Raw genomic sequence first — 21,871 nt, forward strand, 5'->3', positions numbered from 1 at the left:
CTCTTTGTGATGATGTCAGAACGAAAAACGCCCAATGCCACCTCCAGGGAAATCTTATACAGGACATCGGGGGAACAGCGGACTGTGCGGAGCCGGGCGGGGGAACAGCGGACTGTGCGGGGCCGGGCGGGGGAACAGCGGACTGTGCGGAGCCGGGCGGGGGAACAGCGGACTGTGCGGAGCCGGGCGGGGGAACAGCGGACTGTGCGGGGCCGGGCGGGGGAACAGCGGACTGTGCGGAGCCGGGCGGGGGAACAGCGGACTGTGCGGAGCCGGGCGGGGGAACAGCGGACTGTGCGGAGACGGGCGGGGGAACAGCGGACTGTGCGGTGCCGGGCGGGGGAACAGCGGACTGTGCGGGGCCGGGCGGGGGAACAGCGGACTGTGCGGGGCCGGGCGGGGGAACAGCGGACTGTGCGGAGCCGGGCAGGGGAACAGCGGACTGTGCGGAGCCGGGCGGGTGAACAGTGGACTGTGCGGAGCCGGGTGGAATGCAGGACATTGGGGGAACAGCGGACTGTGCGGAGCCGGGCGGGGGAACAGCGGACTGTGCGGTGCCGGGCGGGGGAACAGCGGACTGTGCGGAGCCGGGTGGGGGAACAGCGGACTGTGCGGTGCCGGGCGGGGGAACAGCGGACTGTGCGGAGACGGGCGGGGGAACAGCGGACTGTGCGGTGCCGGGCGGGGGAACAGCGGACTGTGCGGAGCCGGGCGGGGGAACAGCGGACTGTGCGGAGCCGGGCGGGGGAACAGCGGACTGTGCGGAGCCGGGGGGGGGAACAGCGGACTGTGCGGAGCCGGGCGGGGGAACAGCGGACTGTGCGGGGCCGGGCGGGGGAACAGCGGACTGCGCGGAGCCGGGCGGGGGAACAGCGGACTGTGCGGAGCCGGGCGGGGGAACAGCGGACTGTGCGGAGCCGGGCGGGGGAACAGCGGACTGTGCGGTGCCGGGCGGGGGAACAGCGGACTGTGCGGGGCCGGGCGGGGGAACAGCGGACTGTGCGGAGCCGGGCGGGGGAACAGCGGACTGTGCGGAGCCGGGCGGGGAAACAGTGGACTGCGGGAGAACAGCGTACTGTGCGGAGCCGGGCAAGGGAACAGCGGACTGTGCGGGGCCGGGTGGAACGCAGGACATTGGGGGAACAGCGGACTATGCAGAGCTGGGCGGGGGAACAGCGGACTGTGCGGGGCCGGGCGGGGGAACAGCGGACTGTGCGGAGCCGGGCGGGGGAACAGCGGACTGTGCGGTGCCGGGGGGGGGGGGAACAGCGGACTGTGCGGAGCCGGGCGGGGGAACAGCGGACTGCGCGGAGCCGGGCGGGGGAACGGCGTACTGTGCGGAGCCGGGCGGGGGAACAGCGGACTGTGCGGGGCCGGGCGGGGGAACAGCGGACTGTGCGGGCCGGGCGGGGGAACAGCGGACTGTGCGGGGCCGGGCGGGGGAACAGCGGACTTTGCGGAGCCGGGCGGGGGAACAGCGGACTGTGCGGAGCCGGGCGGGGAAACAGTGGACTGCGGGGAGCCGGGCGGGAGAACAGCGGACTGCGCGGAGCCGGGCGGGGGAACAGCGTACTGTGCGGAGCCGGGCGGGGGAACAGCGGACTGTGCGGAGCCGGGTGGAACGCAGGACATTGGGGGAACAGCGGAATATGCAGAGCTGGGCGGGGGAACAGCGGACTGTGCGGAGCCGGGCGGGGGAACAGCGGACTATGCGGAGCCGGGCGGGGGAACAGCGGACTATGCGGAGCCGGGCGGGGGAACAGCGGACTGTGCGGAGCCGGGCGGGGGAACAGCGGACTGTGCGGGGCCGGGCGGGGGAACAGCGGACTGTGCGGAGCCGGGCGGGGGAACAGCGGACTGTGCGGAGACGGGCGGGGGAACAGCGGACTGTGCGGTGCCGGGCGGGGGAACAGCGGACTGTGCGGGGCCGGGCGGGGGAACAGCGGACTGTGCGGGGCCGGGCGGGGGAACAGCGGACTGTGCGGAGCCGGGCAGGGGAACAGCGGACTGTGCGGAGCCGGGCGGGTGAACAGTGGACTGTGCGGAGCCGGGTGGAATGCAGGACATTGGGGGAACAGCGGACTGTGCGGAGCCGGGCGGGGGAACAGCGGACTGTGCGGTGCCGGGCGGGGGAACAGCGGACTGTGCGGAGCCGGGTGGGGGAACAGCGGACTGTGCGGTGCCGGGCGGGGGAACAGCGGACTGTGCGGAGACGGGCGGGGGAACAGCGGACTGTGCGGTGCCGGGCGGGGGAACAGCGGACTGTGCAAGCCGGGCGGGGGAACAGCGGACTGTGCGGAGCCAGGCGGGGGGAACAGCGGACTGTGCGGGGCCGGGCGGGGGAACAGCGGACTGTGCGGGGCCGGGCGGGGGAACAGTGGACTGTGCGGAGCCGGGCGGGGGAACAGCGGACTGTGCGGAGCCGGGCGGGGAAACAGTGGACTGTGGGGAGCCGGGCGGGAGAACAGCGGACTGCGCGGAGCCGGGCGGGGGAACAGCGGACTGCGCGGAGCCGGGCGGGGGAACAGCGGACTGTGCGGAGCCGGGCGGGGGAACAGCGGACTGTGTGGAGCCGGGTGGAACGCAGGACATTGGGGGAACAGCGGACTATGCAGAGCTGGGCGGGGTAACAGCGGACTGTGCGGTGCCGGGCGGGGGAACAGCGGACTGTGCGGGTCCGGGCGGGGGAACAGCGGACTGTGCGGAGCCGGGTGGAACGCAGGACATTGGGGGAACAGGGGACTATGCAGAGCTGGGCGGGGGAACAGCGGACTGTGCGGAGCCGGGCGGGGGAACAGCGGACTGTGCGGAGCCGGGCGGGGGAACAGCGGACTGTGCGGAGCCGGGCGGGGGAACAGCGGACTGTGCGGGGCCGGGCGGGGGAACAGCGGACTGTGCGGAGCCGGGCGGGGGAACAGCGGACTATGCGGAGCCGGGCGGGGGAACAGCGGACTGTGCGGAGCCGGGCGGGGAAACAGTGGACTGTGGGGAGCCGGGCGGGAGAACAGCGGACTGCGCGGAGCCGGGCGGGGGAACAGCGGACTGCGCGGAGCCGGGCGGGGGAACAGCGGACTGTGCGGAGCCGGGCGGGGGAACAGCGGACTGTGTGGAGCCGGGTGGAACGCAGGACATTGGGGGAACAGCGGACTATGCAGAGCTGGGCGGGGTAACAGCGGACTGTGCGGAGCCGGGCGGGGGAACAGCGGACTGTGCGGAGCCGGGCGGGGGAACAGCGGACTGTGCAGAGCCGGGTGGAACGCAGGACATTGGGGGAACAGGGGACTATGCAGAGCTGGGCGGGGGAACAGCGGACTGTGCGGAGCCGGGCGGGGGAACAGCGGACTGTGCGGAGCCGGGCGGGGGAACAGCGGACTGTGCGAAGCCGGGCGGGGGAACAGCGGACTGTGCAAGCCGGGCGGGGGAACAGCGGACTGTGCGGAGCCGGGCGGGGGAACAGCGGACTGTGCGGAGCCGGGCGGGGGAACAGCGGACTGTGCGGAGCCGGGCGGGGGAACAGCGGACTGTGGGGAGCCGGGCGGGGAAACAGCGGACTGTGCGGAGCCGGCCGGGGGAACAGCGGACTGTGCGGAGCCGGGTGGGGGAACAGCGGACTGTGCGGAGCCGGGCGGGGTAACAGCGGACTGTGCGGGGCCGGGCGGGGAAACAGCGGACTGTGCGGAGGCCGGGCGGGGGAACAGCGGACTGGATTGATAATTGGGCCAAACACCCCCCCCTCATAATAATTGAAGCCCCATATGCATTACCCGATCCCCGCCGACGCTAATATTGGCTGTGGCGGGGGGCGGCATCAGTGAGTGTATACACAGTTGCCTATGCTGCCGGGATAGGCGGGGAGGGGCCGGGGGGGGACAGCTATCATGGCTGTCGTTAACGGGGACCTCCCTCGTCTGTACGTTTTCAGACGAGGGAGGGGTTCGTTATAGATGCGCGAGAGTGCGGGAGCGGGGGGGTGCAGGAGCGGGGGGGGTGCAGGAGCGGGGGGGGTGCAGGAGCGAGGGAGCGCGCATCGTTAACGGCATTTAGTGTACACACTGGACGAGACTGGGAAAGATTGCGCTCAGATCGGCTCTTCCAAGCGAGAGCTTTCACTTTCTACTAAAGGATAGGTACTAAGAGGTCTATGTACTATGCCTTTAAGAGAGATAAAGTGGCCAGAGGTAAAGTAACAGCCAATCAGCTCCTAACTGCCATGTTACAGGCTGTGTTTGAATAATGACAGTTAGGAGCTGGTTGGCTGGTTCTTTACCTCCATCCACTTTATCTCTCTCCGAGGCTTAGTACATACTGCACTGCATCCAGTTCCCGTGTCTGCTGCATGTCCGGGTACTGAATAAAAAGTGCATACATGCAGGATTCACTATGACGTTGGTTAGGGTCCAGATGTTTAGGACTGACCTGATATCTGGATGATAAGGTGCCCAGAAATGCAGTGGACTGGGTTTGAGGGCAGACACTTTGCCAGTGTGTGAGGTGGCCGTATAACCTGTGTGCCAGGTGACGCCTTTAGCGCACTGTCTGTTGCAGCAGGAAATTTGGGCGCAGCATCGCTGTGATTTCACTGTGTCGGTGACACTAGGTGGGATGTACGGCGCTGCTAACGTAGTGGTGTATGCATTATCCTGATGAGTATGGGGCTGCCGCCGAGTGGTAAACGGTTCGGGTTTTCTGCATGAACATAGAGGAATGAAAGAAAGAAAGAAAGAACAAAGTTTAATTTGAAAAAATGAAGATGAAAAAGAAGCTGACAAGAGCGACCCCTGCTGGTTGCAGCCTAGAAAAGCAAAAGCCTACAGCACCTGGTATTCCCAGGCGGTCTCCCATCCAAGTACTAACTAGAGATGAGCGCCTGAAATTTTTCGGGTTTTGTGTTTTGGTTTTGGGTTCGGTTCCGCGGCCGTGTTTTGGGTTCGACCGCGTTTTGGCAAAACCTCACCGAATTTTTTTTGTCGGATTCGGGTGTGTTTTGGATTCGGGTGTTTTTTTAAAAAAACACTAAAAAACAGCTTAAATCATAGAATTTGGGGGTCATTTTGATCCCATATTATTATTAACCTCAAAAACCATAATTTCCACTCATTTTCAGTCTATTCTGAATACCTCACACCTCACAATATTATTTTTAGTCCTAAAATTTGCACCAAGGTCGCTGGATGACTAAGCTAAGCGACACTAGTGGCCGACACAAACACCTGGCCCATCTAGGAGTGGCACTGCAGTGTCACGCAGGATGTCCCTTCCAAAAAACCCTCCCCAATCAGCACATGACGCAAAGAAAAAAAGAGGCGCAATGAGGTAGCTGACTGTGTGAGTAAGATAAGCGACCCTAGTGGCCGACACAAACACCGGGCCCATTTAGGAGTGGCACTGCAGTGTCACGCAGGATGTCCCTTCCAAAAAACCATCCCCAATCAGCACATGACGCAAAGAAAAAAAGAGGCGCAATGAGGTAGCTGACTGTGTGAGTAAGATTAGCGACCCTAGTGGCCGACACAAACACCGGGCCCATTTAGGAGTGGCACTGCAGTGTCACGCAGGATGTCCCTTCCAAAAAACCCTCCCCAATCAGCACATGACGCAAAGAAAAAAAGAGGCGCAATGAGGTAGCTGACTGTGTGAGTAAGATTAGCGACCCTAGTGGCCGACACAAACACCGGGCCCATTTAGGAGTGGCACTGCAGTGTCACGCAGGATGTCCCTTCCAAAAAACCCTCCCCAATCAGCACATGACGCAAAGAAAAAAGAGGCGCAATGAGGTAGCTGACTGTGTGAGTAAGATTAGCGACCCTAGTGGCCGACACAAACACCGGGCCCATTTAGGAGTGGCACTGCAGTGTCACGCAGGATGTCCCTTCCAAAAAACCCTCCCCAATCAGCACATGACGCAAAGAAAAAAAGAGGCGCAATGAGGTAGCTGACTGTGTGAGTAAGATTAGCGACCCTAGTGGCCGACACAAACACCGGGCCCATTTAGGAGTGGCACTGCAGTGTCACGCAGGATGTCCCTTCCAAAAAACCCTCCCCAATCAGCACATGACGCAAAGAAAAAAAGAGGCGCAATGAGGTAGCTGACTGTGTGAGTAAGATTAGCGACCCTAGTGGCCGACACAAACACCGGGCCCATTTAGGAGTGGCACTGCAGTGTCACGCAGGATGTCCCTTCCAAAAAACCCTCCCCAATCAGCACATGACGCAAAGAAAAAAAGAGGCGCAATGAGGTAGCTGACTGTGTGAGTAAGATTAGCGACCCTAGTGGCCGACACAAACACCGGGCCCATTTAGGAGTGGCACTGCAGTGTCACGCAGGATGTCCCTTCCAAAAAACCCTCCCCAATCAGCACATGACGCAAAGAAAAAAAGAGGCGCAATGAGGTAGCTGACTGTGTGAGTAAGATTAGCGACCCTAGTGGCCGACACAAACACCGGGCCCATTTAGGAGTGGCACTGCAGTGTCACGCAGGATGTCCCTTCCAAAAAACCCTCCCCAAACAGCACATGACGCAAAGAAAAATAAAAGAAAAAAGAGGTGCAAGATGGAATTGTCCTTGGGCCCTCCCACCCACCCTTATGTTGTATAAACAGGACATGCACACTTTAACCAACCCATCATTTCAGTGACAGGGTCTGCCACACGACTGTGACTGATATGACGGGTTGGTTTGGACCCCCCCCAAAAAAGAAGCAATTAATCTCTCCTTGCACAAACTGGCTCTACAGAGGCAAGATGTCCACCTCATCATCACCCTCCGATATATCACCGTGTACATCCCCCTCCTCACAGATTATCAATTCGTCCCCACTGGAATCCACCATCTCAGCTCCCTGTGTACTTTGTGGAGGCAATTGCTGCTGGTCAATGTCTCCGCGGAGGAATTGATTATAATTCATTTTAATGAACATCATCTTCTCCACATTTTCTGGATGTAACCTCGTACGCCGATTGCTGACAAGGTGAGCGGCGGCACTAAACACTCTTTCGGAGTACACACTTGTGGGAGGGCAACTTAGGTAGAATAAAGCCAGTTTGTGCAAGGGCCTCCAAATTGCCTCTTTTTCCTGCCAGTATAAGTACGGACTGTGTGACGTGCCTACTTGGATGCGGTCACTCATATAATCCTCCACCATTCTATCAATGTTGAGAGAATCATATGCAGTGACAGTAGACGACATGTCCGTAATCGTTGTCAGGTCCTTCAGTCCGGACCAGATGTCAGCATCAGCAGTCGCTCCAGACTGCCCTGCATCACCGCCAGCGGGTGGGCTCGGAATTCTGAGCCTTTTCCTCGCACCCCCAGTTGCGGGAGAATGTGAAGGAGGAGATGTTGACAGGTCGCGTTCCGCTTGACTTGACAATTTTCTCACCAGCAGGTCTTTCAACCCCAGCAGACTTGTGTCTGCCGGAAAGAGAGATCCAAGGTAGGCTTTAAATCTAGGATCGAGCACGGTGGCCAAAATGTAGTGCTCTGATTTCAACAGATTGACCACCCGTGAATCCTTGTTAAGCGAATTAAGGGCTCCATCCACAAGTCCCACATGCCTAGCGGAATCGCTCCGTGTTAGCTCCTCCTTCAATGTCTCCAGCTTCTTCTGCAAAAGCCTGATGAGGGGAATGACCTGACTCAGGCTGGCAGTGTCTGAACTGACTTCACGTGTGGCAAGTTCAAAGGGCATCAGAACCTTGCACAACGTTGAAATCATTCTCCACTGCGCTTGAGACAGGTGCATTCCACCTCCTATATCGTGCTCAATTGTATAGGCTTGAATGGCCTTTTGCTGCTCCTCCAACCTCTGAAGCATATAGAGGGTTGAATTCCACCTCGTTACCACTTCTTGCTTCAGATGATGGCAGGGCAGGTTCAGTAGTTTTTGGTGGTGCTCCAGTCTTCTGTACGTGGTGCCTGTACGCCGAAAGTGTCCCGCAATTTTTCTGGCCACCGACAGCATCTCTTGCACGCCCCTGTCGTTTTTTAAATTATTCTGCACCACCAAATTCAAGGTATGTGCAAAACATGGGACGTGCTGGAATTTGCCCATATTTAATGCACACACAATATTGCTGGCGTTGTCCGATGCCACAAATCCACAGGAGAGTCCAATTGGGGTAAGCCATTCCGCGATGATCTTCCTCAGTTGCCGTAAGAGGTTTTCAGCTGTGTGCGTATTCTGGAAACCGGTGATACAAAGCGTAGCCTGCCTAGGAAAGAGTTGGCGTTTGCGAGATGCTGCTACTGGTGCCGCCGCTGCTGTTCTTGCGGCGGGAGTCCATACATCTACCCAGTGGGCTGTCACAGTCATATAGTCCTGACCCTGCCCTGCTCCACTTGTCCACATGTCCGTGGTTAAGTGGACATTGGGTACAACTGCATTTTTTAGGACACTGGTGAGTCTTTTTCTGACGTCCGTGTACATTCTCGGTATCGCCTGCCTAGAGAAGTGGAACCTAGATGGTATTTGGTAACGGGGGCACACTGCCTCAATAAATTGTCTAGTTCCCTGTGAACTAACGGCGGATACCGGACGCACGTCTAACACCAACATAGTTGTCAAGGCCTCAGTTATCCGCTTTGCAGCAGGATGACTGCTGTGATATTTCATCTTCCTCGCAAAGGACTGTTGAACAGTCAATTGCTTACTGGAAGTAGTACAAGTGGGCTTACGACTTCCCCTCTGGGATGACCATCGACTCCCAGCAGCAACAACAGCAGCGCCAGCAGCAGTAGGCGTTACACGCAAGGATGCATCGGAGGAATCCCAGGCAGGAGAGGACTCGTCAGAATTGCCAGTGACATTGCCTGCAGGACTATTGGCATTCCTGGGGAAGGAGGAAATTGACACTGAGGGAGTTGGTGGGGTGGTTTGCGTGAGCTTGGTTACAAGAGGAAGGGATTTACTGGTCAGTGGACTGCTTCCGCTGTCACCCAAAGTTTTTGAACTTGTCACTGACTTATTATGAATGCGCTGCAGGTGACGTATAAGGGAGGATGTTCCGAGGTGGTTAACGTCCTTACCCCTACTTATTACAGCTTGACAAAGGGAACACACGGCTTGACACCTGTTGTCCGCATTTCTGTTGAAATAGTTCCACACCGAAGAGCTGATTTTTTTGGTATTTTCACCAGGCATGTCAACGGCCATATTCCTCCCACGGACAACAGGTGTCTCCCCGGGTGCCTGACTTAAACAAACCACCTCACCATCAGAATCCTCCTGGTCAATTTCCTCCCCAGCGCCAGCAACACCCATATCCTCCTCATCCTGGTGTACTTCAACACTGACATCTTCAATCTGACTATCAGGAACTGGACTGCGGGTGCTCCTTCCAGCACTTGCAGGGGGCGTGCAAATGGTGGAAGGCGCATGCTCTTCACGTCCAGTGTTGGGAAGGTCAGGCATCGCAACCGACACAATTGGACTCTCCTTGTGGATTTGGGATTTCGAAGAACGCACAGTTCTTTGCGGTGCTACTGCTTTTGCCAGCTTGAGTCTTTTCATTTTTCTAGCGAGAGGCTGAGTGCCTCCATCCTCATGTGAAGCTGAACCACTAGCCATGAACATAGGCCAGGGCCTCAGCCGTTCCTTGCCACTCCGTGTGGTAAATGGCATATTGGCAAGTTTACGCTTCTCCTCCGACAATTTTATTTTAGGTTTTGGAGTCCTTTTTTTACTGATATTTGGTGTTTTGGATTTGACATGCTCTGTACTATGACATTGGGCATCGGCCTTGGCAGACGACGTTGCTGGCATTTCATCGTCTCGGCCATGACTAGTGGCAGCAGCTTCAGCACGAGGTGGAAGTGGATCTTGATCTTTCCCTAATTTTGGAACCTCAAAATTTTTGTTCTCCATATTTTAATAGGCACAACTAAAAGGCACCTCAGGTAAACAATGGAGATGGATGGATACTAGTATACAATTATGGACGGACTGCCGAGTGCCGACACAGAGGTAGCTACAGCCGTGAACTACCGTACTGTGTCTGCTGCTAATATAGACTGGTTGATAAAGAGATGTCGTAGTATGTATGTATGAAGAAGAAAGAAAAAAAAACCACGGTTAGGTGGTATACAATTATGGACGGACTGCAGAGTGCCGACACAGAGGTAGCCACAGCCGTGAACTACCGTACTGTACTGTGTCTGCTGCTAATATAGACTGGTTGATAAAGAGATGTCGTAGTATGTATGTATGAAGAAGAAAGAAAAAAAAACCACGGGTAGGTGGTATACAATTATGGACGGACTGCCGAGTGCCGACACAGAGGTAGCCACAGCCGTGAACTACCGTACTGTACTGTGTCTGCTGCTAATATAGACTGGTTGATAAAGAGATGTAGTAGTATGTATGTATAAAGAAGAAAGAAAAAAAAACCACGGGTAGGTGGTATACAATTATGGACGGACTGCCGAGTGCAGACACAGAGGTAGCCACAGCCGTGAACTACCGTACTGTACTGTGTCTTCTGCTAATATAGACTGGTTGATAAAGAGATGTCGTAGTATGTATGTATGAAGAAGAAAGAAAAAAAAACCACGGTTAGGTGGTATACAATTATGGACGGACTGCCGAGTGCCGACACAGAGGTAGCCACAGCCGTGAACTACCGTACTGTACTGTGTCTGCTGCTAATATAGACTGGTTGATAAAGAGATGTCGTAGTATGTATGTATAAAGAAGAAAGAAAAAAAAACCACGGTTAGGTGGTATACAATTATGGACGGACTGCCGAGTGCCGACACAGAGGTAGCCACAGCCGTGAACTACCGTACTGTACTGTGTCTGCTGCTAATATAGACTGGTTGATAAAGAGATGTCGTAGTATGTATGTATGAAGAAGAAAGAAAAAAAAACCACGGTTAGGTGGTATACAATTATGGACGGACTGCCGAGTGCCGACACAGAGGTAGCCACAGCCGTGAACTACCGTACTGTACTGTGTCTGCTGCTAATATAGACTGGTTGATAAAGAGATGTCGTAGTATGTATGTATAAAGAAGAAAGAAAAAAAAAACCACGGTTAGGTGGTATACAATTATGGACGGACTGCCGAGTGCCGACACAGAGGTAGCCACAGCCGTGAACTACCGTACTGTACTGTGTCTGCTGCTAATATAGACTGGTTGATAAAGAGATGTAGTAGTATGTATGTATAAAGAAGAAAGAAAAAAAAACCACGGGTAGGTGGTATACAATTATGGATGGACTGCCGAGTGCCGACACAGAGGTAGCTACAGCCGTGAACTACCGTACTGTGTCTGCTGCGACTGGATGATAAATAATGATATAAAAAATATATATATATCACTACTGCAGCCGGACAGGTATATATATTATATAATGACGGCCCTGCTGGACACTGTCTGTCAGCAGAATGAGTTTTTTATAGAATAAAAAAAAAAACACCACACAAGTGAAGTCACACGACGAGTGTTTAACTTTTTCAGGCAATCACAATATAGTATACTACTAACTATACTGGTGGTCAGTGTGGTCAGGTCACTGGTCAGTCACACTGGCAGTGGCACTCCTGCAGCAAAAGTGTGCACTGTTTAATTTTAATATAATATGTACTCCTGGCTCCTGCTATAACCTATAACTGGCACTGCAGTGCTCCCCAGTCTCCCCCACAATTATAAGCTGTGTGAGCTGAGCACAGTCAGATATATAATATATACATAGATGATGCAGCACACTGGGCTGAGCAGTGCACACAGATATGGTATGTGACTGTCTTGTACTCCTGGCTCCTGCTATAACCTATAACTGGCACTGCAGTGCTCCCCAGTCTCCCCCACAATTATAAGCTGTGTGAGCTGAGCACAGTCAGATATATAATATATACATAGATGATGCAGGCATGCAGCACACTGGGCTGAGCAGTGCACACAGATATGGTATGTGACTGAGTCACTGTGTGTACCGTTTTTTTCAGGCAGAGAACGGATATATTAAATAAAACAACTGCACTGCTGGTGGTCACTGTGGTCAGTCACTAAACTCTGCACTCTCTTCTACAGTATCAGCCTCAGGTCAATCTCTCTCTCTCTCTCTCTCCTAATCTAAATGGAGAGGACGCCAGCCACGTCCTCTCCCTATCAATCTCAATGCACGTGTGAAAATGGCGGCGACGCGCGGCTCCTTATATAGAATCCGAGTCTCGCGAGAATCCGACAGCGTCATGATGACGTTCGGGCGCGCTCGGGTTAACCGAGCAAGGCGGGAAGATCCGAGTCGCTCGGACCCGTGAAAAAAAACATGAAGTTCGTGCGGGTTCGGATTCAGAGAAACCGAACCCGCTCATCTCTAGTACTAACCAGGCCTGACCCTGCTTAGCTTCCGAGATCAGACGAGATCGGGCGTGTTCAGGGTGGTGTGGCCGTAGGCAGAGACAAGGCTCTCACTTGCTCCTTTTCTACTTGTCACCAGCAGCCTGGATCCACCTCCCCAGCCCAGCTGCACGTTGCTTGTTACTCAGCTCCAGACTCTGCCTGCATCACAGCACAAGGCTCCCTCTCTCTTCCCCTATCATCCGGCCACATCTTACTGCTGCTGCAGCCTCTGGAACCTTCCTCATACTTGCCTACCTGACCCGGCCTCTCCATGAGGGAGAAAATGCTCTGTTCCTGGACTTTCCTGGTAATGTATGATTGCCATCACCTGTGGTGAGCTAGTTAATTGATAAGAAAGGTGTTTCACCAAAGGTTACCAGGAAAGTCCAGGAACAGAGCATTTTCTCCCTCATGGAGAGGGTCAGGTAGGCAAGTATGACCTTCCTATACCCCCTGTATTCCTCCTTATTGCCCCACAATCCTACTGTCACACCCTGGCCTCCGTCTGGCATTCCTGTTACTACGCAGCAGCGTCTCAGACCCTTTCTTATATCTTTACAGATGGCCTCGCCCCTAGCGCCTTACAGCAGCAAGGCCATCACACTAGGGTGGGTAGGTGGGCAGCTTTCCCTGCAGCCTGCCCTCTCCCAGGCCCTTAGCAGCTAAGTGCTTTGTTTCTGGCCTCATTACTTGGGCAGTGGCTGGCGTGGGCCACGTCTGCCACAGAATGGGAAGGGCTACGGAAAGCCTTCTTCAGGACAGCGCTGGTCTCCTTGGTGACTGGGAATGGCGGTTGAAGGCTTGGGCTGCTTTGCACAGAGTCCAGGCCATGGGTGGAGGGTTGCTGGGAGCCAGGAACACATTGTGGACTCAGGCAGCTGTCTGGAATTAGCAGTGGCTTTGCACAAGGATTCCTGTGCACCTCAGGACGGTGCTGCTACTGCTGGAACCTTGCAGACGTGGGCCCACACCAGGCATTGGGGCCTAGAGAAGATGGCCTCCTGTGATCCCCTGCTGAGGCTGTGAGGTATTACTTACACACCTGTCCCACCCACAAGTAATATGCTAGTTTCCCAAAAGATCACTTTACAGGTGATTATTCTGATGACAGCCATTTTGTGGCCAGTGAGAGCCTCCTCTAATTTGGCCATTTTAAAAGAGGGGCCCAGAGTTGATTTCCAAATAAAAGGGAGCAGTTGGAGGGGCGACAGTTGTAGCTGCTGAGAGAGGAGCGCCGGGAGACGCCATCCAGCAGTGTGACGCAGATAAGCAGCTGACAGGAAAAATTCCAAGCAGACTGGCTGAGACTTGTGGTTCCACGCGGAAGTGAGAGCTATACTTACCTTTTGGAGGAGAAGTAGCATGCGGACTCAGCATAGTACATTGGTGAAATGACACCATTTATATGTTCACACTCATCCATTGTTGGGAAACAGACATAGGGGGACTATGTACTAAGCCTTAAAGCATAGATCTGCAAACTCGGTCCTTATTACCCCCACACAGTGCATGTTTTGCAGGTAACCCAGCAGGTGCACAGGTGGATTAATTACTCACAGACACATTTGAAAAGGTCCGCAGGCGGAGTTAATTATTTCACTTGTGATTCTGTGAGGAGACCTGCAAAACATGCACTGTGTGGGGGTAATGAGGACCGAGTTTGCAGACCTATGCCTTAAAGAGAGATAAAGTGGCCAGAGGTAAAGTAACAGCCAATCAGCTCCTAACTGCCATGTTACAGGCTGTGTTTGAATAATGACAGTTAGGAGCTGGTTGGCTGGTTCTTTACCTCTGTCCACTTTATCTCTCTCCGAGGCATAGTACATAGACCCTAATCCTTAAAGCTGGGACTCCCAGCACATGAGAGGACGGATGGAAGTTCCCGGATGGCAGCGGTGGTCTCTCTTCCGGTGGGATTACTGAGCATTGCCCCCCCTGTGGCCCCTGTCACCCCCAGGCCCGGATGCTGGGAGGGGGTGGAAGCCGCATGAATGAGAGACAGCTGCTGCCTCGTGTCTCCCTCTCCCAGGAGCTGTTTATAGAAGACCCTTCCCCCTGCAGCCCTGACCGGCCCCAACTGCTGCAGAACATCTTGGGTTGCAGGGATTGGGGGAGGGGTCTGTGTGACCTCTGGAGGTCAGATGGTGTAGATGTCACCTTGTGTGTGCAGTATGGAATCACTGCGGCCTGCACTAAACGGACACATGATACAGCCCGCAGACCTGAGCGCCATCCAATGTGTTATATATGTATGGTGACCCTGGGCTGCTGCGCCCCCGCACCCTGGGCCTGATTCTGAGGTGCACGTTTCATGTCGCAGCATTGTACTCGCCTTCATATACCAACACGACAATCAGCAAATCTGTCCCGCCCGCTGTCCTAGCGTCCGCAGACCCAAGCGCCCCTTTTCCACGCGCACGACTCAGGATTAGGGCTCCGGTCACAGCGCATGTGCACACAGTTTTGCCATTTTGTTGCATGCGCCGTTGCATGTATCTGGGGAGATGCGCTCATTGTCACACATGCGTCAGCCCCTGGCCCGCCATAGTCATCCCTGGTCACCACACCTCGCAGTGTCACACTTATACGGTATGGAAACGACATTAGACCTCCGGGGTCCCTGAACCAAAGCCGGGGGATGTCTGGTAGTGTGTATTACCGACCAACTGTCTGAGGGAAACGCTGAACCTAGCCGGACAGGCCGCCTCCGCTAATGAGGCCGGGTCACTCGTACACAGTGCGAGGCATGAGCCACAGCTCTGACATCCAATGCGTTACATGTCAGGGCTGCGTGACCAGGGCACCTAAATATATTAGAGATGAGCGGGTTCGGTTCCTCGGAATCCGAACCCCCCCGAACTTCACGCTTTTTACACGGGTCCGAGGCAGACTCGGATCTTCCCGCCTTGCTCGGCTAACCCGAGCGCGCCCGAACGTCATCATCCCGCTGTCGGATTCTCGCGAGGCTCGTATTCTATCGCAAGACTCGGATTCTATATAAGGAGCCGCGCGTCGCCGCCATTTTCACACTTGCATTGAGATTGATAGGGAGAGGACGTGGCTGGCGTCCTCTCCGTTTAGATAGAGAGTGAGACACTTGATTTACTGGAGCATTAGGAGTACTCAGAGAGTGCAGAGTTTTGCTGATAGTTATACTAGTGGTGACCACCAGTTTTATTTATTATTTAATATAATCCGTTCTCTGCCTGAAAAAAAACGATACACAGTCACATACCATATCTGTGCTCAGCCTCAGTGTGCTGCATGATAATATCATCTATGTATATCTGACTGTGCTGAGTAGTGCTCACTGCTCACACAGCTGAATTGTGGGGGAGACTGAGGTGCAGTTATAGCAGGAGTACATATTTAACAGTGCACACTTTTGCTGCCAGAGTGCCAGTGTGACTGACCAGCAGTGACCACCAGTATATTGTCTGCCTGAAAAAGTTAAACACTCGTGTGGTGTTTTTTTTTTTTATTCTATAAACGCATTCTGCTGACAGTGTCCAGCAGGTCCGTCATTCATTATATTTCTATCTTCTTCATACTAGTAGTTTAGGAGTCTGCAGTGCTGACAGTGTCCAGCAGGTCCGTCATTATATAATATATACCTGTCCTGCAGTAGTGATATATATATATATTTTTTATATCATTATCATCCAGTCTATACTAGCAGACGCAGTACGGTAGTCCACGGCTGTAGCTACCTCTGTGTCGGCAGTCGCTCGTCCATAATTGTATACCTACCTGTGGTGGGTTTTTTTTTTTTCTATCTTCTTCATACTAGTAGTTTAGGAGTCTGCAGTGCTGACAGTGTCCAGCAGGTCCGTCATTATACAATATATACCTGTCCTGCAGTAGTGAAATATATATATTTTTTATATCATTATCATTCAGTCTATACTAGCAGACGCAGTACGGTAGTCCACGGCTGTAGCTACCTCTGTGTCGGCAGTCGCTCGTCCATAATTGTATACCTACCTGTGGTGGTTTTTTTTTTTTCCATCTTCTTCATACTAGTAGTTTAGGAGTCTACAGTGCTGACAGTGTCCAGCAGGTCCGTCATTATACAATATATACCTGTCCTGCAGTAGTGATATATATATATTTTTTATATCATTATCATCCAGTCTATACTAGCAGACACAGTACGGTAGTCCACGGCTGTAGCTACCTCTGTGTCGGCAGTCGCTCGTCCATAATTGTATACCTACCTGTGGTGGGTTTTTTTTTTTCCATCTTCTTCATACTAGTAGTTTAGGAGTCTGCAGTGCTGACAGTGTCCAGCAGGTCCGTCATTATACAATATATACCTGTCCCGCAGTAGTGATATATATATTTTATATCATTATCATCCAGTCTATACTAGCAGACGCAGTACGGTAGTCCACGGCTGTAGCTACCTCTGTGTCGGCAGTCGCTCGTCATCCATAAGTATACTAGTATCCATCCATCTCCATTGTTTACCTGAGGTGCCTTTTAGTTGTGCCTATTAAAATATGGAGAACAAAAATGTTGAGGTTCCAAAAATAGGGAAAGATCAAGATCCACTTCCACCTCGCGCTGAAGCTGCTGCCACTAGTCATGGCCGAGACGATGAAATGCCATCAACGTCGTCTGCCAAGGCCGATGCCCAATGTCATAGTACAGAGCATGTAAAATCCAAAACACAAAATATCAGTAAAAAAAGGACTCAAAAATCTAAAATAAAATCGTCGGAGGAGAAGTGTAAACTTGCCAATATGCCATTTACCACACGGAGTGGCAAGGAACGGCTGAGGCCCTGGCCTATGTTCATGGCTAGTGGTTCAGCTTCACATGAGGATGGAAGCACTCAGCCTCTCGCTAGAAAAATGAAAAGACTTAAGCTGGCAAAAGCACAGCAAAGAACTGTGCGTTCTTCGAAATCACAAATCCACAAGGAGAGTCCAATTGTGTCGGTTGCGATGCCTGACCTTCCCAACACTGGACGTGAAGAGCATGCGCCTTCCACCATTTGCACGCCCCCTGCAAGTGCTGGAAGGAGCACCCGCAGTCCAGTTCCTGATAGTCAGATTGAAGGGGTTCACTACGGCTGGCCGGCGGTCGGGCTCCCGGCGACCAGCATCCCGGCGCCGGGAGCCCGACCGCCGGCTTACCGACAGCTTGGCGAGCGCAAATGAGCCCCTTGCGGGCTCGCTGCGCTCGCCACGCTACGGGCACGGTGGCGCGCTACGCGCGCCACACTATTTTATTCTCCCTCTATGGGGGTCGTGGACCCCCACGAGGGAAAATAAGTGTCGGTATGCCGGCTGTCGGGCTCCCGGCGCCGGTATACTGAGCGCCGGGAGCCCGACCGCCGGCAAACAGAAGACCACCCGATTGAAGATGTCAGTGTTGAAGTACACCAGGATGAGGAGGATATGGGTGTTGCTGGCGCTGGGGAGGAAATTGACCAGGAGGATTCTGATGGTGAGGTGGGTTTGTTTAAGTCAGGCACCCGGGGAGACACCTGTTGTCCGTGGGAGGAATATGGCCATTGACATGCCTGGTCAAAATACAAAAAAAATCAGCTCTTCAGTGTGGAAGTATTTCAACAGAAATGCGGACAACATTTGTTAAGCCGTGTGTTGCCTTTGTCAAGCTGTAATAAGTAGGGGTAAGGACGTTAACCACCTCGGAACATCCTCCCTTATACGTCACCTGCAGCGCATTCATCATAAGTCAGTGACAAGTTCAAAAACTTTGGGCGACAGCGGAAGCAGTCCACTGACCAGTAAATCCCTTCCTCTTGTAACCAAGCTCACGCAAACCACCCCACCAACTCCCTCAGTGTCAATTTCCTCCTTCCCTAGGAATGCCAATAGTCCTGCAGGCCATGTCACTGGCAATTCTGACGAGTCCTCTCCTGCCTGGGATTCCTCCGATGCATCCTTGCGTGTAACGCCTACTGCTGCTGGCGCTGCTGTTGTTGCTGCTGGGAGTCGATGGTCATCCCAGAGGGGAAGTCGTAAGACCACTTTTACTACTTCCACCAAGCAATTGACTGTCCAACAGTCCTTTGCGAGGAAGATGAAATATCACAGCAGTCATCCTGCTGCAAAGCGGATAACTGAGGCCTTGGCATCCTGGGCGGTGAGAAACGTGGTTCCGGTATCCATCATTACTGCAGAGGCAACTAGAGACTTGTTGGAGGTACTGTGTCCCCGGTACCAAATACCATCTAGGTTCCATTTCTCTAGGCAGGCGATACCGAAAATGTACACAGACCTCAGAAAAAGACTCACCAGTGTCCTAAAAAATGCAGTTGTACCCAATGTCCACTTAACCACGGACATGTGGACAAGTGGAGCATGGCAGACTCAGGACTATATGACTGTGACAGCCCACTGGGTAGATGTATGGACTCCCGCCGCAAGAACAGCAGCGGCGGCACCAGTAGCAGCATCTCGCAAACGCCAACTCTTTCCTAGGCAGGCTACGCTTTGTATCACCGCTTTCCAGAATACGCACACAGCTGAAAACCTCTTACGGCAACTGAGGAAGATCATCGCAGAATGGCTTACCCCAATTGGACTCTCCTGTGTATTTGTGGCATCGGACAATGCCAGCAATATTGTGTGTGCATTAAATCTGGGCAAATTCCAGCACGTCCCATGTTTTGCACATACCTTGAATTTGGTGGTGCAGAATTATTTAAAAAACGAGAGGGGCGTGCAAGAGGTGCTGTCGGTGGCCAGAAGAATTGCGGGACACTTTCGGCGTACAGGCACCACGTACAGAAGACTGGAGCAACACCAAAAACGCCTGAACCTGCCCTGCCATCATCTGAAGCAAGAAGTGGTAACGAGGTGGAATTCAACCCTCTATATGCTTCAGAGGTTGGAGGAGCAGCAAAAGGCCATTCAAGCCTATACAACTGAGCACGATATAGGAGGTGGAATGCACCTGTCTCAAGCGCAGTGGAAAATGATTTCAACGTTGTGCAAGGTTCTGCAACCTTTTGAACTTGCCACACGTGAAGTCAGTTCAGACACTGCCAGCCTGAGTCAGGTCATTCCCCTCATCAGGCTTTTGCCGAAGAAGCTGGAGACATTGAAGGAGGAGCTAACACAGAGCGATTCCGCTAGGCATGTGGGACTTGTGGATGGAGCCCTTAATTCGCTTAACAAGGATTCACGGGTTAGGAGCTGATTGGCTGTTACTTTACCTCTGGCCACTTTATCTCTCTTTAAGGCATAGGTCTGCAAACTCGGTCCTCATTACCCCCACACAGTGCATGTTTTGCAGGTCTCCTCACAGAATCACAAGTGAAATAATGAACTCCGCCTGCGGACCTTTTAAAATGTGTCTGTGAGTAATTAATCCACCTGTGCACCTGCTGGGTTACCTGCAAAACATGCACTGTGTGGGGGTAATAAGGACCGAGTTTGCAGATCTATGCTTTAAGGCTTAGTACATAGTCCCCCTATGTCTGTTTCCCAACAATGGATGAGTGTGAACATATAAATGGTGTCATTTCACCAATGTACTATGCTGAGTCCGCATGCTACTTCTCCTCCAAAAGGTAAGTATAGCTCTCACTTCCGCGTGGAACCATAAGTCTCAGCCAGTCTGCTTGGAATTTTTCCTGTCAGCTGCTTATCTGCGTCACACTGCTGGATGGCGTCTCCCGGCGCTCCTCTCTCAGCAGCTACAACTGTCGCCCCTCCAACTGCTCCCTTTTATTTGGAAATCAACTCTGGGCCCCTCTTTTAAAATGGCCAAATTAGAGGAGGCTCTCACTGGCCACAAAATGGCTGTCATCAGAATCACCTGTAAAGTGATCTTTTGGGAAAGTAGCATATTACTTGTGGGTGGGACAGGTGTGTAAGTAATACCTCACAGCCTCAGCAGGGGATCACAGGAGGCCATCTTCTCTAGGCCCCAATGCCTGGTGTGGGCCCACGTCTGCAATGTTCCAGCAGTAGCAGCACCGTCCTGAGGTGCACAGGAATCCTTGTGCAAAGCCACTGCTAATTCCAGACAGCTGCCTGAGTCCACAATGTGTTCCTGGCTCCCAGCAACCCTCCACCCGTGGCCTGGACTCTGTGCAAAGCAGCCCAAGCCTTCAACCGCCATTCCCAGTCACCAAGGAGACCAGCGCTGTCCTGAAGAAGGCTTTCCGTAGCCCTTCCCATTCTGTGGCAGACGTGGCCCATGCCAGCCACTGCCCAAGTAATGAGGCCAGAAACAAAGCACTTAGCTGCTAAGGGCCTGGGAGAGGGCAGGCTGCAGGGAAAGCTGCGCACCTACCCACCCTAGTGTGATGGCCTTGCTGCTGTAAGGCGCTAGGGGCGAGGCCATCTGTAAAGATATAAGAAAGGGTCTGAGACGCTGCTGCGTAGTAACAGGAATGCCAGACGGAGGCCAGGGTGTGACAGTAGGATTGTGGGGCAATAAGGAGGAATACAGGGGGTATAGGAACTTAGGTCATACTTGCCTACCTGACCCTCTCCATGAGGGAGAAAATGCTCTGTTCCTGGACTTTCCTGGTAACCTGTGGTGAAACACCTTTCTTATCAATTAACTAGCTCACCACAGGTGATGGCAATCATACATTACCAGGAAAGTCCAGGAACAGAGCATTTTCTCCCTCATGGAGAGGCCGGGTCAGGTAGGCAAGTATGAGGAAGGTTCCAGAGGCTGCAGCAGCAGTAAGATGTGGCCGGATGATAGGGGAAGAGAGAGGGAGCCTTGTGCTGTGATGCAGGCAGAGTCTGGAGCTGAGTAACAAGCAACGTGCAGCTGGGCTGGGGAGGTGGATCCAGGCTGCTGGTGACAAGTAGAAAAGGAGCAAGTGAGAGCCTTGTCTCTGCCTACGGCCACACCACCCTGAACACGCCCGATCTCGTCTGATCTCGGAAGCTAAGCAGGGTCAGGCCTGGTTAGTACTTGGATGGGAGACCGCCTGGGAATACCAGGTGCTGTAGGCTTTTGCTTTTCTAGGCTGCAACCAGCAGGGGTCGCTCTTGTCAGCTTCTTTTTCTTCTTCATTTTTTCAAATTAAACTTTTTTCTTTCTTTCTTTCTTTCATTCCTCTATGTTCATGCAGAAAACCCGAACCGTTTACCACTCGGCGGCAGCCCCATACTCATCAGGATAATGCATACACCACTACGTTATGTCACAACTGAGGGCCTGAGCTGACGGAAGGCAGCCTCAGTTGTAGGGGCTGAGATGTACCGGAACCTGGGAGGTTGTATCAGACCCCTGGACATGTAAGTAACATGAAGAGAAACCGCCCGAAGGCGTGACCACGACAACTTGAGTAAAAGTCAATGATATTTATTTATGACAAACTCCATGCATCACAGTAGCAGTAAAAAGTAACATAAAAATCAGCAGAGAAATAATAATACAGTTCCTGGGTACTACAGGGTGGCAGGGGCCACAGAGCTCTGGTGGTATGAGACAGTTCTTATTATCTGCAAGTTGGAAAGTCCTTACCAGGCTCAACTGTAGCAATGAGGAAAGCCCAGGGTCGTACCAGCTGGTGTTCCAGG

At 53.6% G+C, this 21,871-nt stretch overlaps 1 non-coding gene across 1 annotated transcript; it reads left to right on the forward strand.

Moving 5' to 3' along the window:
* Positions 1 to 21,182: 21,182 nt before the first annotated feature.
* Positions 21,183 to 21,301, forward strand: LOC135001204 (5S ribosomal RNA). The gene has a single exon (XR_010202735.1). It is a non-coding gene; the product is annotated as a 5S ribosomal RNA (ribosomal RNA).
* The last annotated feature ends 570 nt before the right edge of the window (positions 21,302 to 21,871 follow it).

The sequence above is a fragment of the Pseudophryne corroboree genome, unplaced genomic scaffold (assembly GCF_028390025.1).
Source record: "Pseudophryne corroboree isolate aPseCor3 unplaced genomic scaffold, aPseCor3.hap2 scaffold_1623, whole genome shotgun sequence".
NCBI classification, from domain to species: Eukaryota; Metazoa; Chordata; class Amphibia; order Anura; family Myobatrachidae; genus Pseudophryne; species Pseudophryne corroboree.